A 15647-nucleotide genomic window follows, 5' to 3' on the forward strand; every position below is an offset into this window, starting at 1 on the left:
GTCCAATTGAGTCATCGGTCCAGAAAATATGAGTTCACCTCCATTCATCCTTGATAACCCACAAGAATAGGGGATCGCAATAGTTTTCGAGGGTAGAGTATTCAACCCAAATTTATTGATTCGACACAAGGGGAGCCAAGGAATATTCTCAAGTATTAGCAGCTGAGTTGTCAATTCAACCACACCTAGAAACTTAATATGAAGCAAAGTATTTAGTAGCAAAGTAATATGATAGTAGTGGTAACCATAGCAAAAGTAACGGTAGCAAAAGTAATGTTTTGGGTATTTTGTAGTGATGATAACAATAGCAACGGAAAAGTAAATAAGCGAAGAACAATATATGGAAAGCTCGTAGGCAATGGATATGTGATGGAGAATTATGCCGGATGTGGTTCACCATGTAACAGTCATAACATAGGATGACACAGAACTAGCTCCAATTCATTAATGTAATGTAGGCATGTATTCTGAATATAGTCATACGTGCTTATGGAAAAGAACTTGCATGACATCTTTTGTCCTACCCTCGCGTGGCAGCAGGGTCCTAGCGGAAACTAAGGGATATTAAGGCCTCCTTTTAATAGAGTATCGGACCAAAGCATTAACACATGGTGAATACATGAACTCCTCAAACTATGGTCATCACCGGGAGTGGTCCCGATTATTGTCACTTCGGGGTTGTCGGAGCATAACACATAGTAGGTGACTATGGACTTGCAAGATAGGATCAAGAACTCACATATATTCATGAAAACATAATAGGTTCAGATCTGAAATCATGGCACTCGGGCCCTAGTGACAAGCATTAAGCATAGAAAAGTCATAACAACATCAATCTCAGAACATAGTGGATACTAGGGATCAAACCCTAACAAAACTAACTCGATTACATGATAAATCTCATCCCACCCATCACCGTCCAGCATGCCTACGATGGAATTACTCATGCACGGCGGTGAGCATCATTAAATTGGTGATGGAGGATGGTTGATGATGACGACGGCGACGGATTCCCCTCTCCAAGCCCCAAACGGACTCCAGATCAGCCCTCCCGAGAGAGTTTAGGGCTTGGCGGCGGCTCCTTATCGTAAAACACGATGAATCTTTCTCCCTGATTTTTTCTCCCCGAACATGAATATATGGAGTTGGAGTTGAGGTCGATGGAGCTCCAGGGGGCCCACGAGGCAGGGGGCGCGCCCAGGGGGGCAGGCACCCCCCACCCTCGTGGCTTGGGTGTGGGCCCCCTGGCCTTGATTCTTTGCCAGTATTTTTTATTATTTCCAAAAATAATCTTCGTGGAGTTTCAGGTCATTCTGAGAAGTTTTGTTTCTGCACATAAATAACACCATGGCAATTCTGCTGAAAACAGCGTCAGTCCGGGTTAGTTCCATTCAAATCATGCAAGTTAGAGTCCAAAACAAGGGTAAAAGTGTTTGGAAAAGTAGATACGATGGAGACGTATCAACTCCCCCATGCTTAAACCTTTGCTTGTCCTCAAGAAATTCAGTTGATAAACTGAAAGTGATAAAGAAAAACTTTTACAAACTCTGTTTGCTCTTGTTGTTGTAAATAGGTCAAGCCAGCATTCAAGTTTTCAGCAAGGATTATGAACTAACCACATTCAGAATAACACTTAGGTCTCAATTTTACTCATATCAATGGCATACTCAACTAGCGAGCAATAATAATAAATCTCGGATGACAACACTTTCTCAAAACAATCATGGTATGATATAACAGGATGGTATCTCGCTAGCCCTTTCTGACACCACAAAACATAAATGCAGACAACCCTAGTGAGTGAGGAGCTAAGTCCACTCCTCTTGAGAATAACCCGCCTAACATGGAAGATACAGACAACCCTAGTTGATACATGAGCTATTCGAGCATACAAAACATAATGTTTATTTGAAGGTTTAGAGTTTGGCACATACAAATTTACTTGGAACAGCAGGTAGATACCGTAAATAGGTAGGTATGGTGGACTCATGTGGAACAACTTTGGGATTTATGGAATTGGATGCACAAGCATTATTCCCGCTTAGTATTGGTGAAGGCTAGAAAAAGAATGGGAAGCGACTAGCTAGAGAGCGACAACACTCATGAACATGCATTAAAATTAATCAACACCGAATGCAAGCATGAGTAGGATATAATGCACCGTGAACATAAATATTGTAGAGGCTATGTTGATTTTGTTTCAACTACATGCGTGAACATGTGCCAAGTCAAGCCACTCGAATCGTTCAAAAGAGGATACCACCCTATCATACCACATCACAACCATTTTAATAGCATGTTAGCACGCAAGGTAAACCATTATAAGCTCCTAGATAATTAAGCATGGCATAAGCAACTATAATCTCTAATTGTCATTGCAAACATGTTTATTCATAACAGGCTGAATCGGGAACGATGAACTAATCATATTTACAAAAACAAGAGAGGTCGAGTTCATACCAGCTTGTCCCATCTCAATCAGTCCATCATATATTGTCATAATTGCCTTTCACTTGCACAACTGAACGATGTGAATAATAATAAATGTGCATGTGCATTGGACTAAGCTGGAATCTGCAAGCATTCAATAAACATGAGAAGACAAGGCAATATGGGCTCTTTTGTCAGACAAACAATAATGCATATAAGAGCCACTTTAAAAATTTAATCATGGTCTTCTCCTATCGACCCCCAAAAGAAAAGAAATAAAACTATTTACACGGGAAATCTCCCAACAAGCAAAAGAAGAAAGGGAAATCTTCTTGAGTTTTCTTTTTAGTTACTACTACAAGCATGGAAATTAAAACTAGCTAAAAGCTACAACTAATTTTTTTGGTTTTTCTTAAGGTTTATTAAACACACAAGAAGAAAGCATAAAATGAGAAAATAAACTAGCATGGATATTACAGTGAAAGAGTATGACCACTGACATCTAGCAATGAGTGTGTGAACATGAATGTAATGTCGGTGAGAAATACGTACTCCCCCAAGCTTAGGCTTTTGGCCTAAGTGGGTTTATTGCCACGGATGGCCTGGCGGATATCCAAAGTTGTAGTTGGGGTCATACTGTGATGCAGTAGTCATTGCATCGTGGGCTGCATCTTGGATGCGAGCTATCTCAGCCGTCCTCTTATACTCTTCCGCCTCCTCTCTGGTTATAAAATATCTCCCTTTTGCATGAAAGTCAAAGAAAGTAGAAGAAGGGAGAGCAACGTGATAGGTGCATCGTCTGTCAAAGATTAGTCGGTATTGGAGGAACTGATCGTTCCTCTCAACAAAATTATGACGAACCATAGCCTCATAATCCAAATAAGCAGGAGGCAACTCAATATCATCCCCACGTATGGTTATACCAAGAAAATTAGCTATACGGATTGCATAAATTCCACCAAAGAAATCTCCATTAATTCTATTATGATGCAACCTACGTGCAACAATGGCTCCCAAATTATAATGTTTATCTCCTAACACAGCACTCCTAAGATTACTGAGGTCAGGGACACACATATGACATGCTTCATCTTTACCATTTATGCACCTACCTATGAAGAGAGCAAAATAATGTATAGCAGGAAAATGAATGCTCCATATGGTAGCTTGTGCTATATCTCTAGAGTCCCCCATAGTTATACTAGCAAGAAAATCTCTAAACTCAGATTTGCGAGGTTCACTAATACTACCCCATTGTGGAAGTTAGCAAGCAGTGGTAAAATCCTCTAAGTCCATAGTGTAAGAATTTTCATAGAGATCAAACCGGACAGTTTGAGAATTGCGTGAAGATGAAAATTCAAACCTCCTCACAAAGGAACTAGTGAGATAGTGGTACTGACGGCACTTTTCTGCCTAGAAGCTCAGAAGATCAGCGTTACGAAAATATGTGTTAAATTCTTCCTTAATTCCTACTCGATCCATGAAGTCCTCTGAAGGCCATTCACAAGGCCGCACTGGGGCGTCCCTTGGTGTTTCATCATCAGCATGACGCATTGCAAGCCTGGGTCCTTGCTTCCTTGAAGGACCACCTTGGTACATTTTCCTAAACATATTTCTTCTTCTGAAAAATTTCTAAAATTTTTAGTAACTTCAAATAAAAGTGAACCAAGCTTAACAAAATTGATAGCAACTACTCCTACAAGTGCCTAGGACCTATATCATGCATTAGAACTACTTGGAACCATATAAATTTGACATGCAAGCTTAAGAACATGGTCACCTAGGCAACACAAATTTGCAATGAATAAAGTACAAGAACAAAAACTAATTGGACCAATGGAGGAGTCACATAGCAAGGAACAATCCCCCAAAGCAGTTTTGTGAGAGGTGCTTTGAGCAAGGAGATCGAAAATCGCAGCAAAATGAGCTAGAACTCGTGCTTGAGCTGGATGGTGATTTTTTGGGAGGAAGAAGAAGTGTGTGGGTGCAGGCATAAGTGGAGGGGAGCCACCATGCGCCCATGAGGCAGGGGGCGCGCCAGGGGGGTGGGCGTGCCCTTGACCCTCGTGGCCAGGTGCTTGCTCCCCCTGCTGTGTTCTCAGTGCCAGAAATTCTCAAATATTCCAGAAAAAATCATATTAAATTGGCAGGGCATTTGGAGAACTTTTATTTTCGGGGATTTTTATATTGCACGGATAATTCAGAGAACTGACAGAAAATACTATTTTTACTTTATTTCAACTAAATAACAAAAAGTAAAAGGAGGGTACAGAAGGTTGTGCTTTCTAACTTCATCCATCTCATGCTCAACAAAAGGAATCCACTAATAAGGTTGATCAAGTCTTGTTAACAAACTCATTTCGAGTAACATGAAACCGGAGAAATTTCGAATGACACTATGTTACCTCAACGGGGATATGCACATCCCCAACAATAAGAATATCATATTTCTTCCTGATAGAAGGAAGAGGAAATTCAAAACCTCCAAAAATAATCGATGGAATTTTTCCAATAGAATTGATACTGTGGACTTGAGGTTGTTTCCTCGGAAAGTGTACCGTATGCTCATTACCATTAACATGAAAAGTGGCCCCTGAAGTATTCAAAAAAGGTCTTCCAAGAATAATAGACATATTATCGTCCTCGGGAATATCAAGAATAACAAAGTCCGTTAAAATAGTAAGGTTTGCAACTACAACAGGCACATCCTCACAAATACCGACAGGTATAGCAGTTGATTTATCAGCCATTTGCAAAGATATTTCAGTAGGTGTCAACTTATTCAAATCAAGTCTACGATATAAAGAGAGAGGCATAACACTAACACCGGCTCCAAGATCACATAAAGCAGTTCTAACATAGTTTCTTTTAATGGAGCATGGTATAGTTGGTACTCCTGGATCTCCTAGTTTCTTAGGTATTCCACCCTTAAAAGTATAATTAGCAAGCATGGTGGAAATTTCAGCTTCTGGTATCTTTCTTTTATTAGTAAAATTATCTTTCATGTACTTAGCATAAGGATTCAGTTTAAGCATATCAGTCAAACGCATACGCAAAAAGATAGGTCTAATCATTTCAGCAAAGCACTCAAAATCCTCATCATCCTTTTTCTTTGATGGATTAGGAGGAAAATGCATGGGTTTCTAAACCCAAGGCACTCTTTCCTTACCGTGTTTCCTACCAACAAAGTCTGTTTTATCATAATGTTGATTATTTGATTGTGGGTTATCAAGATCAACAGCAAGTTCAGCTTCTACATCATTATCATTGCTAGGTTGAGCATCAACATGAACATTATCATTAAAATTATCACTAGTTTCATGTTCATTATCGGATTGTGTTTCAGCGTCAGAAATAGAAATATCATTGGGATTCTCAGGTGGTTCAGCAATAGGTTCACTAGAAGCTTGCAAAGTCCTATCATTTTTCTTTTTCTTCCTTTTAGAAGGACTAGGTGCATCTATATTATTTCTCTGAGAATCTTGCTCAATTCTCTTAGAATGGCCCTCAGGATACAAAGGTTCCTGGGTCATTTTACCACCTCTAGTCATAACTCTAATAGCATTATCATTTTTCTTACTATTTAATTCATTGAGCAAATCATTCTGAGCTTTTAAGTATTTTTTCTACTTGAGTGGTAACCATGGAAGCATGTTTACTAATGCGTTTAAGTTCACCTTTAACTCTAGACATATAATCACCCTAGTGTTCAATCATATAAGCATTTTGTTTCAATTCTCTACCAAAGTAAGCATTGAAGTATTCTTGCCTAACCATAAAGTTATCAAACTCATACAAACATTGGCTAGCAAACTTAGTAGGAGGGATTTCAGCTTTATCATATCTACAGAGAGAATTTACCTTTACTACCTATGTCGGGTTATCAAGACCATGTGTTTATTCAATAGGTGATGGATTAAAACCATATATTTCTTCAATAGGCGGTAAATTAAGACCATGTATTTTTTCAATAGGAGGTAAATTCTTAACATCTTCATCTCTAATACCCTTTTATTTCATGGATTTCTTTGCCTCTTGCATATTTTCAGGACTAAGAAATAGAACACCCCTTTTCTTCGGAGTTGGTTTAGGAATAGGCTTGGGAGTTAGCTCAGGAGCTGGCTCAGGAAGTGTCCAATTATTTTCATTTGTCAACATATCATTCAATAGAATTTCAGCTTCATGTGGTGTTCTTTCCCTGAAAACAGAACCAACACAACTATCCAGGTGGTCTCTGGAAGCGCAAAGATATCAAGTATTTCATTTTTCTTAAGAGGATTATCAGGCAAAGTGTTAAGTAATTGGAGAAGCCTCCCCCAAGCTTGTGGGAGACTCTCTTCTTCAATTTGCACAAAATTATATATATCCCTTAAGGCAGCTTGTTTCTTATGAGCAGGGAAAAATTTAGCAGAGAAGTAATAAATCATATCCTGGGGACTACGCACACAACCAGGATCAAGAGAATTAAACCATATCTTAGCATCACCCTTTAATGAGAACGGCAAGATTTTAAGGATATAAAAGTAGCGAGTTCTCTCATCATTAGTGAACAGGGTGGCTATATCATTTAATTTAGTAAGATGTGCCACAACAATTTCAGATTCATAGCCATAAAAAGGATAAGATTCAACCAAAGTAATTATATCAGGATCAATAGAGAATTCATAATCCTTATCAGTAACAAAGATAGGTGAAGTAGCATAAGCAGGATCATATTTCATTCTAGCATTCAGAGTTTTTTGTTTAAGCTTAGCTAATAATTTCTTAAGATCACTCCTATCATTGCAAGCATGAAAATCTCTAGCAGTTTCTTCATCCATAACATAGCCCTCAGGCACAACAGGCAATTCATATTTATTAGGAGAGCCTTCATCATTACTTTCATCAATATTATCAGTTTCAATAATTTCATTCTCTCTAGCCCTAGCAATTTTTTCATCAAAAAATTCACCAAGTGGCACAATAGTATCAAGCATAGAAGTAGTTTCATCATAAGTATCATGCATAGCAGAAGTGGCATCATCAATAATATGCGACATATTAGAATTAATAGCAGAAGCAGGTTTAGGTGTCGCAAGCTTACTCAAAGTAGAAGGTGAATCAAGTGCATAGCTAGATGGAAGTTCCTTACCTCCCCTCGTAGTTGACGGATAAATTTTGGTTTTCGCGTCTTTCAAGTTCTTCATAGTGACCAGCAGATATAAATCCCAAGTGACTCAAAGAATAGAGCTATGCTCCCCGGCAATGGAGCCAGAAAATAGTCTTGATAACCCACAAGTATAGGGGATCGCAACAGTTTTCGAGGTAGAGTATTCAACCCAAATTTATTGATTCGACACAAGGGGAGCCAAAGAATATTCTCAAGTATTAGTAGCTGAGTTGTCAATTCAACCACACCTAGAAACTTAATATCTGCAGCAAAGTATTTAGTAGCAAAGTAATATGATAGTAGTGGTAACGATAGCAAAAGTAACAGTAGCAAAAGTAATGTTTTTGGTATTTTGTAGTGATGATAACAATAGCAACAGAAAAGTAAATAAGTGAAGAACAATATATGGAAAGCTCATAGGCAATGGATCAATGATGGAGAATTATGCCAGATGTGGTTCATCATGTAACAGTCATAACATAGGGTGACATAGAACTAGCTCCAATTCATCAATGTAATGTAGGCATGTATTCCGAATATAGTCATACGTGCTTATGGAAAAGAACTTGCATGACATCTTTTGCCGTTCCGTCCCGTGGCAGCAGGGTCCTAGCGGACACTAAGGGATATTAAGGCCTCGTTTTAATAGAGTACTGGACCAAAGCATTAACACATGATGAATACATGAACTCCTCAAACTATGGTCATCACCGGGAGTGGTCCCGATTATTGTCCCTTCGGGGTTGCCAGATCATAACACATAGTTGGTGACTATGGACTTGCAAGATAGGATCAAGAACTCACATATATTCATGAAAACATAATTGGTATAGATCTGAAATCATGGCACTCGGGCCCTAGTGACGAGCATTAAGCATAGCAAAGTCATAGGAACATCAATCTTAGAACATAGTGGATACTAGGGATCAAACCCTAACAAAACTAACTCGATTACGTGATAAATCTCATCCAACCCATCACCGTCCAGCAAGCCTACGATGAAATTACTCACGCACGACGGTGAGAATCATGAAATTGGTGATGGAGGATGGTTGATGATGACGAGGGCGATGGATTCCCCTCTCCGGAGCCCGAACGGACTCCAGATCAGCCCTCCCGAGAGAGTTTAGGGCTTGGCGGCGGCTCCGTATGGTAAAACATGATGAATCTTTCTCCCTGATTTTTTTCTCCCCGAACACGAATATATGGAGTTGGAGTTGAGGTCAGTGGAGCTCCAGGGGGGCCACGAGGCAGGCGGCGTGCCCCCACCCTCGTGGCTAGGGTGTGGGCCCCTTGCCTTGATTCTTTGCCAGTATTTTTTATTATTTCAAAAAATAATCTCCATGGAGTTTCAGGTCATTCTGAGAACTTTTGTTTCTGCACATAAATAACACCATGGCAATTCTGCTGAAAACAGCGTTAGTCCGGGTTAGTTCCATTCAAATCATGCAAGTTAGAGTTCAAAACAAGGGCAAAAGTGTTTGGAAAAGGAGATACGGCGGAGATGTATCAACTCCCCCAAGCTTAAACCTTTGCTTGTCCTCAAGCAATTCAGTTGATAAACTGAAAGTGATAAAGAAAAACTTTTACAAACTCGGTTTGCTCTTGTTGTTGTAAATATGTAAAGCCAGCATTCAAGTTTTCAGCAAGGATTATGAACTAACCACATTCAGAATAACACTTAGGTCTCATGTTTACTCATATCAATGGCATAATCAACTAGCGAGCAATAATAATAAATCTCGGATGACAACACTTTCTCAAACTAATAATGGTATGATATAACAGGATGGTATCTCGGTAGCCCTTTCTGAGACCGCAAAACATAAATGCACAACACCTTTAAAGATCAAGGACTAACTAGACATTGTAATTCTTGGTAAAAGAGATCCAGTTGTAGCGACCAGACCTCAAACGGTCCAATCTCTGTGCTCAGGTGTCATCCCTGGATCATTAATGCTGACACCACACAGTACTTGACGGATTTATAATAGAGTAGCAATCACACACTTATTACATCGAGTGTCTCAAAAGAGAACTTATTACAATAAATATGGCGTAAGGCCATCTAATAACGATAACAGCGGAAGGCTTGGAAGATAAGTGAGTCCATCAACTCCAACGACATCACTGAGTATAGAACCACGACCTAACACTCCTTAATCGTCATCTGAAAAGTCTACAACATTAACGTTGCAGCCCGAAACGGGTCAGCACATGGAATATGCTGGCAAAGTAACACATAGAGAGTAATGGAATGAAACAACTATTCTATATGCATATTTGGCTGGTGGAAAGCTCTATGGTTACAGTTTTGCATAAAGCCAATTTTTCCCTACTGCAAAGGAATCAATTTATTTAACTATCATGGTAGTTGTTAAACATTGAGAATGGGTGACAGCATTCTCAATCCCAATTAAGCATCATCATTAAACAAACCCATCAAAATTTAATTTAGAGTAACATGTTGAGATTCACATGATAATCCAGGTACTAGATACTCAAGATGTCCATAACCAGGGACACGACTAACCATGATTAGTTTATACACTCTCCAGAGGTTTGCGCACTTTTCCCCACAAGACTCGATCTCCTTCGTTGGATTTCTCACACTACATGGTGTTTGAGAAACGGATGACCGAGACATAGTCTTTCAGAAGCGCTAGCACCTTACGAACGGGTAGACCGTACCAACCTACATCCCCTACATCTGCTAGTCTACCACTATAAGAGTTCGCACAACTTAGTCAACTATGCTAGAGCCCATAATAGCTTGTGGCTGCACACGGAAGTTTCTAGCATGAATAATCTCATGATCCCTTTGAGCCTGTGTGGCGGTCCATAAAGAAAAACTGGCAATCGCTGGAATACCCAGGTGCCTCAATCCACCCAGATGTGTATTTAAGTTGCCACCTTAAGTAAACCATTAATTAACAATCTCACATCTGTCATGGAGACACTCACCCAATCCACGTCTACTAGCCTAGCATGGCATAATAAGCAAACGCAGAAGTAACTCCCAAAGGTTTGATAATAACAGGTAATAGGTACTACCTCAACTACTTCCCAAACCCACAATTTAATTAGATCCTAATCATGCAATGCGTGAGGATTGATCTAATGCAATAAAACTGGGTAGAGGGAAAAACATGATCAAAGTGTTACTTGCCTTGCTGATGGTCCGGGAAACCTAGCGATTCGAAGTAGCAAGCGGCGCACTCCGGGTACTCTATCGCAAACAAACAAGAATACAATAAGTACTTAACTAATGCACAGGTAAAACTCAAATAAGAGATCTAACCAGAAAGTTCAACTTAAGAACTCCGGTTGGCAAAAAGAATCAAATCGAACGAAGCAACGGAAGACAAACGACAAAAGAAATAGGCTTCGTTTACTAGATCTAAGGCAATTTTTATGGTGGCAAAAACTTGTTTAAGTTGGCTAAACGGAAAGAGGGTTTCGAGACGAAACTCCAGGCGCTTGAATCGCCTGATTCCGATAAACGAGCGAAAAGTTAAACTAAAACGAAAATCAGATCAGAAATCATGATGAGAAAAATCGCGGATTTAATACGAGAAAAAGAAAAACGACGAACAGTTTAATGAACGAACGTTAGTTAACTGGATATAAACGAAGAAGGCGTTCGTTAAAACGAACGAATGAGCGAATTCTCTCTAATTAGCCTAAACCGAAAAAACCGATCTAAAGAAAAAAAACGAAAACTAAAAAACCGAATGAAAACCGGCGAAAACCGAACGAAAATCGGCGGGTCAACCTCGGCGACTCGGTGGCGAGACAGGCGGCGGCGGGGTCCGGCAGGGCGGCACGGGGCGGCGGCGGGCGGCGGCGAGGGCGGTGCGGGGCGGCGGCGGCGGCGGCGAAAGGCGGCGGTGGCGGAGCGGCGCGGGGTTCGAGGCAGGCAGCGGCTAGGGTTTCGGCCCGGGGTGGGCCGGCGGCTTATAAAGGCTGAGTCCGGAGTAGTCCGGGCCTAGCACGGCCCGTAGGTCGGTTCAGACGTTTTTTTAAATAATTATGCTCGGAAGAAAAAATAAAAGAAATACTAAACGGACTCCAAAAATACCGAAACAAATTTTTCCCGGCTTCTAAAATCAAGCCGCACACGATGAACATTTATTTGGGGCCTAAAGGCAATTTTGAAAAACACGCATTTTTCCTAAATTCAAATAAACTAGCAAATAAAACCAAATAAAATCTTATTTGATTTTTTTATTAAATCCTCAATATTTCTTTATTTTGGGAAAGTCATTTTATTCCCTCTCTCATAATTTTTGTAATAGAAATAATTGAAGATAAAATAAATAAAAATCAAATGATCCTATTTTCAAAATTTGAGATAACTCAAATATGAAAATAACAAAATCCCCAACTCTCACCGTGGGTCCTTGAGTTGCGTAAAATTTCTAGGATCAACCAAAATGCAATAAATATGATATGCAATGATGATCTAGTGTATAACATTCCAAATTGAAGATTTGGGATGTTACTAACCTACCCCCCCTTAAGATGAATCTCGCCCTCGAGATTCGGGTTGGCTAGAAAATAGGTGAGGGTGGTCCTTCAGCAAATCTTCCTGTCGCTTCCAGGTGGCTTCATCCTCCGTGTGGTGGTTCCACTGAACTTTGCAAAACTTGATAACCTTGCTATGGGTGACTCGACTAGCATACTCTAGAATCTTAACTGGCTTCTCCTCATAGGTCAAATCACTATCCAACTGGATTGCTTCCAGCGGCACTGTATCTCTCATAGGTGTGTCAGCCATCTCTGCGTGGCACTTCTTCAAGTGGGAAACGTGGAACACGTCGTGAACTCCCGACAATCCCTCGGGCAAGTCCAACTTTTAGGCTACTTCTCCCATATGTTCCAAGAGTTTGTATGGGCCTACAAAACGTGGCGCTAATTTTCCCTTAACTCCAAAGCGCTTAACTCCTCGAAGTGGTGATACTCGAAGATAAACTCGGTCTCCGACTTCGTAAACTGTCTCCTTGCATTTAGAATCTGCATGACTGTTCTGCCTGGATTGAGCTACCTTGAGCCTATCGCGAATCAATTTCACTTTCTGTTCAGACTCCTTTATCAAATCCGGTCCAAACAACTGGCGGTCTCCAACTTCATCCCAAGACAATGGGGTCCTGCACCTCCTTCTGTACAAGGCTTCGAAAGGGGCCATCTTCAAACTGGATTGATAGCTGTTGTTGTAAGGGAACTCTGCATATGGCTAATTCTCGTCCCAACTAGATCAGTAATCTAGCGCACAAGCTCTTAGCATATCCTCCAAAATCTGATTGACTCTCTCAGTCTGTCCATCTGTTTGCGGGTGGAAAGCTGTGCTAAACTCCAATCTAGTTCCCAAAGTTTCATGCAACTGATTCTAGAACTTTGAGGTAAACTGGGTTCCTCTATCTGATACAATGCTCCTTGGAACTCCATGCAGACATACGATCCTGGTCATGTATATCTTTGCCAACTTTGCACTGCTATAGGTAGTCTTCACTGGAATGAAATGAGCTACCTTTGTCAAACGATCGACTACAACCCATATTGAGTCATAGCCTGAACGTGTTCTGGGCAATCCTGTGATAAAATCCATGCCTAGCTTATCCCACTTCCATTCGGGTATCAGCAATAGTTGTACCAATCCTGCTGGCTTCTGATGCTCTGCCTTTACTCTCTGACATACATCACAAACTGCTACATATTCTGCAATATCCTTCTTCATTCTGGTCCACCAGAAAATATCCTTCAAATCCAAATACATCTTGGTATTTCCTGGGTGAATCGAATATGGTGAATCATGGGCCTCTTGTAAAATTAACTTCTTGATCTCCGAGTCATTAGGCATATAAACACGGTCTTCAAACCATAGGGTGTCGTGCTCATCCTCACGAAATCCCTTATCTTTTCCTTTGCTCATTTTCTCCATAATAGAGGCAATCTCCTTATCAGTCTTCTGGGCTTCTCTGATCTTATCCATCAACGTGGACTGAATCTCCAATGCTGCTACATAGCCTTTCGGGACAATTTCCACACATAGCTCTCGAAGATTTTCGGCTAACTCACTTGGTAAATCTCCATCATTAAGGTGTTGACATGACTTTTACGAATCAATGCGTCAGCTACTACGTTAGCCTTTCCAGGGTGATAATGCAATCTCATATCATAATCCTTGATGAGCTCCAACCATCTCCTTTGTCTGAGATTCAACTCCTTTTGTGTGAAAATATACTTCAAGATCTTGTGATCCGTGTACACCTCGCAATGGTTTCCAATGAGAAAATGTCTCCAAGTCTTTAATGCATGCACTACGGCTGCTAACTCCAAATCATGCGTCGCATAATTTAACTCATGGGGCTTAAGATGTCGTGAGGCATATGAAATAATTCTTCCTTCCTGCATAAGCACTGCTCCAAGTCCTCGACGTGAAGCGTCACAATACACCTCATAATCCTTGGTCTGATCCGGTAAAATCAACACTGGTGAGGTAACCAAACGTTACTTCAACTCCTGAAAACTAGCCTCACATTCTTCAGTCCATATGAACTTGGTATCCTTCTTCAAGAACTCCGTCATAGGTTTCGCAATCTTTGAGAAATTCTCAATGAACCTCCGGTAGTATCCTGCGAGTCCAAGAAAACTCCGGATCTCTCCAACTGTGGTTGGTGCTTCCCACTTGGTCACGGTATCAACTTTAGTGGGATCTACTGCTATACCTTCTCCGGATATAATGTGTCCGAGGAATCCAACTTCTTTCAACCAAAACTCACATTTGCTAAACTTGGCATATAGCTGATGTTCTCTGAGCTTTCCAAGAACCAAACGCAAATGCTCCTTATGCTCCTCTTCATTCTTCGAGTAAACCAGGATATCATCAATGAACACTACGATGAACTTATCCAAGAACTCCATAAACAGTTTGTTCATCATGTTCATGAAATATGCCGGTGCGTTAGTCAGACCAAATGACATAACGATATACTCGTACAGCCCATACCTGGTGGTAAAAGCCGTCTTGGGTATATCCTGTTCCCGAATCTTCAACTAGTGGTATCCTGATCGCAGATCGATCTTCGAAAATACCTTAGCTCCTTGCAATCAATCAAACAGATCATTGATGATCGGTTGTGGGTATTTGTTCTTGATGGTTACTTCATTCAATCCTCGATAATCGACAACCATCCTTAACGATCCATCCTTCTTTTCCACTAGAAGTACTGGTGATCCCCAAGGTGAAGAACTTGGGCGAATGTATCCTTTATCCAGTAAATCCTTAATTTGCTTCGTAATTTCCACCAAATCCTTTGCAGGCATCCTATATGGTCTCTTTGATATTGGCCCTGTGCCTGGCAAAAGCTCAATCAAAAACTCAATATCTCTATCCGGTGGCATGCCTGGCAATTCTTCTGGATATACATCGGGGAAATCCTTCACTACTGGTACTTCCTCCTGCACAACTCCTATTAAACAATTTGCTTGAGTCCTCTTTGGCACATGTCGGGATACATACTTGATCCTTCTCCCTTCTGGGGTGGTAAGTAAGATTGACTTACTGGCGCAATCGATGCTTCCTCCATACATCGACAACCAATCCATACCTAGAATTACATCCAAACCTTGTGATTCCAACACTATTAGGTCTGATGGAAATACGTAGTTACCAATCCTTAATGGTAACCGATACACCATAGACTAGGCATATATTCTGCTCCAGGCGATGTTACTAACATGGGTGACCTAAGGGCTTGGGTTGGCAGTTTATACTTATCCACAAATCCCCTTGATATGTATGAATGCGATGCACCAGTATCGAAAAGAACAAGTGCAGTAAATGACTTAACCAAAAAACTTACCGATTACTACATCCGGCTGCTCTTCAACCTCCTCCACGTTAACATGGTTCACTTGTCCCCTATTGAAAGGGTTCGGCTTCTTCCCAGAGCTTCCATTGCCATTTCCATTCTGGGATTCAGGACATTCATTGGCATAATGTCCGGTCTTCTGGCACTTAAAGTAAGTGACTTGGCTTAGGTCTCTCTTGGCTGGGGTTGATGGG

Source organism: Triticum aestivum, chromosome 7A (assembly GCF_018294505.1).
Source record: "Triticum aestivum cultivar Chinese Spring chromosome 7A, IWGSC CS RefSeq v2.1, whole genome shotgun sequence".
Classification (NCBI taxonomy): Eukaryota; Viridiplantae; Streptophyta; class Magnoliopsida; order Poales; family Poaceae; genus Triticum; species Triticum aestivum.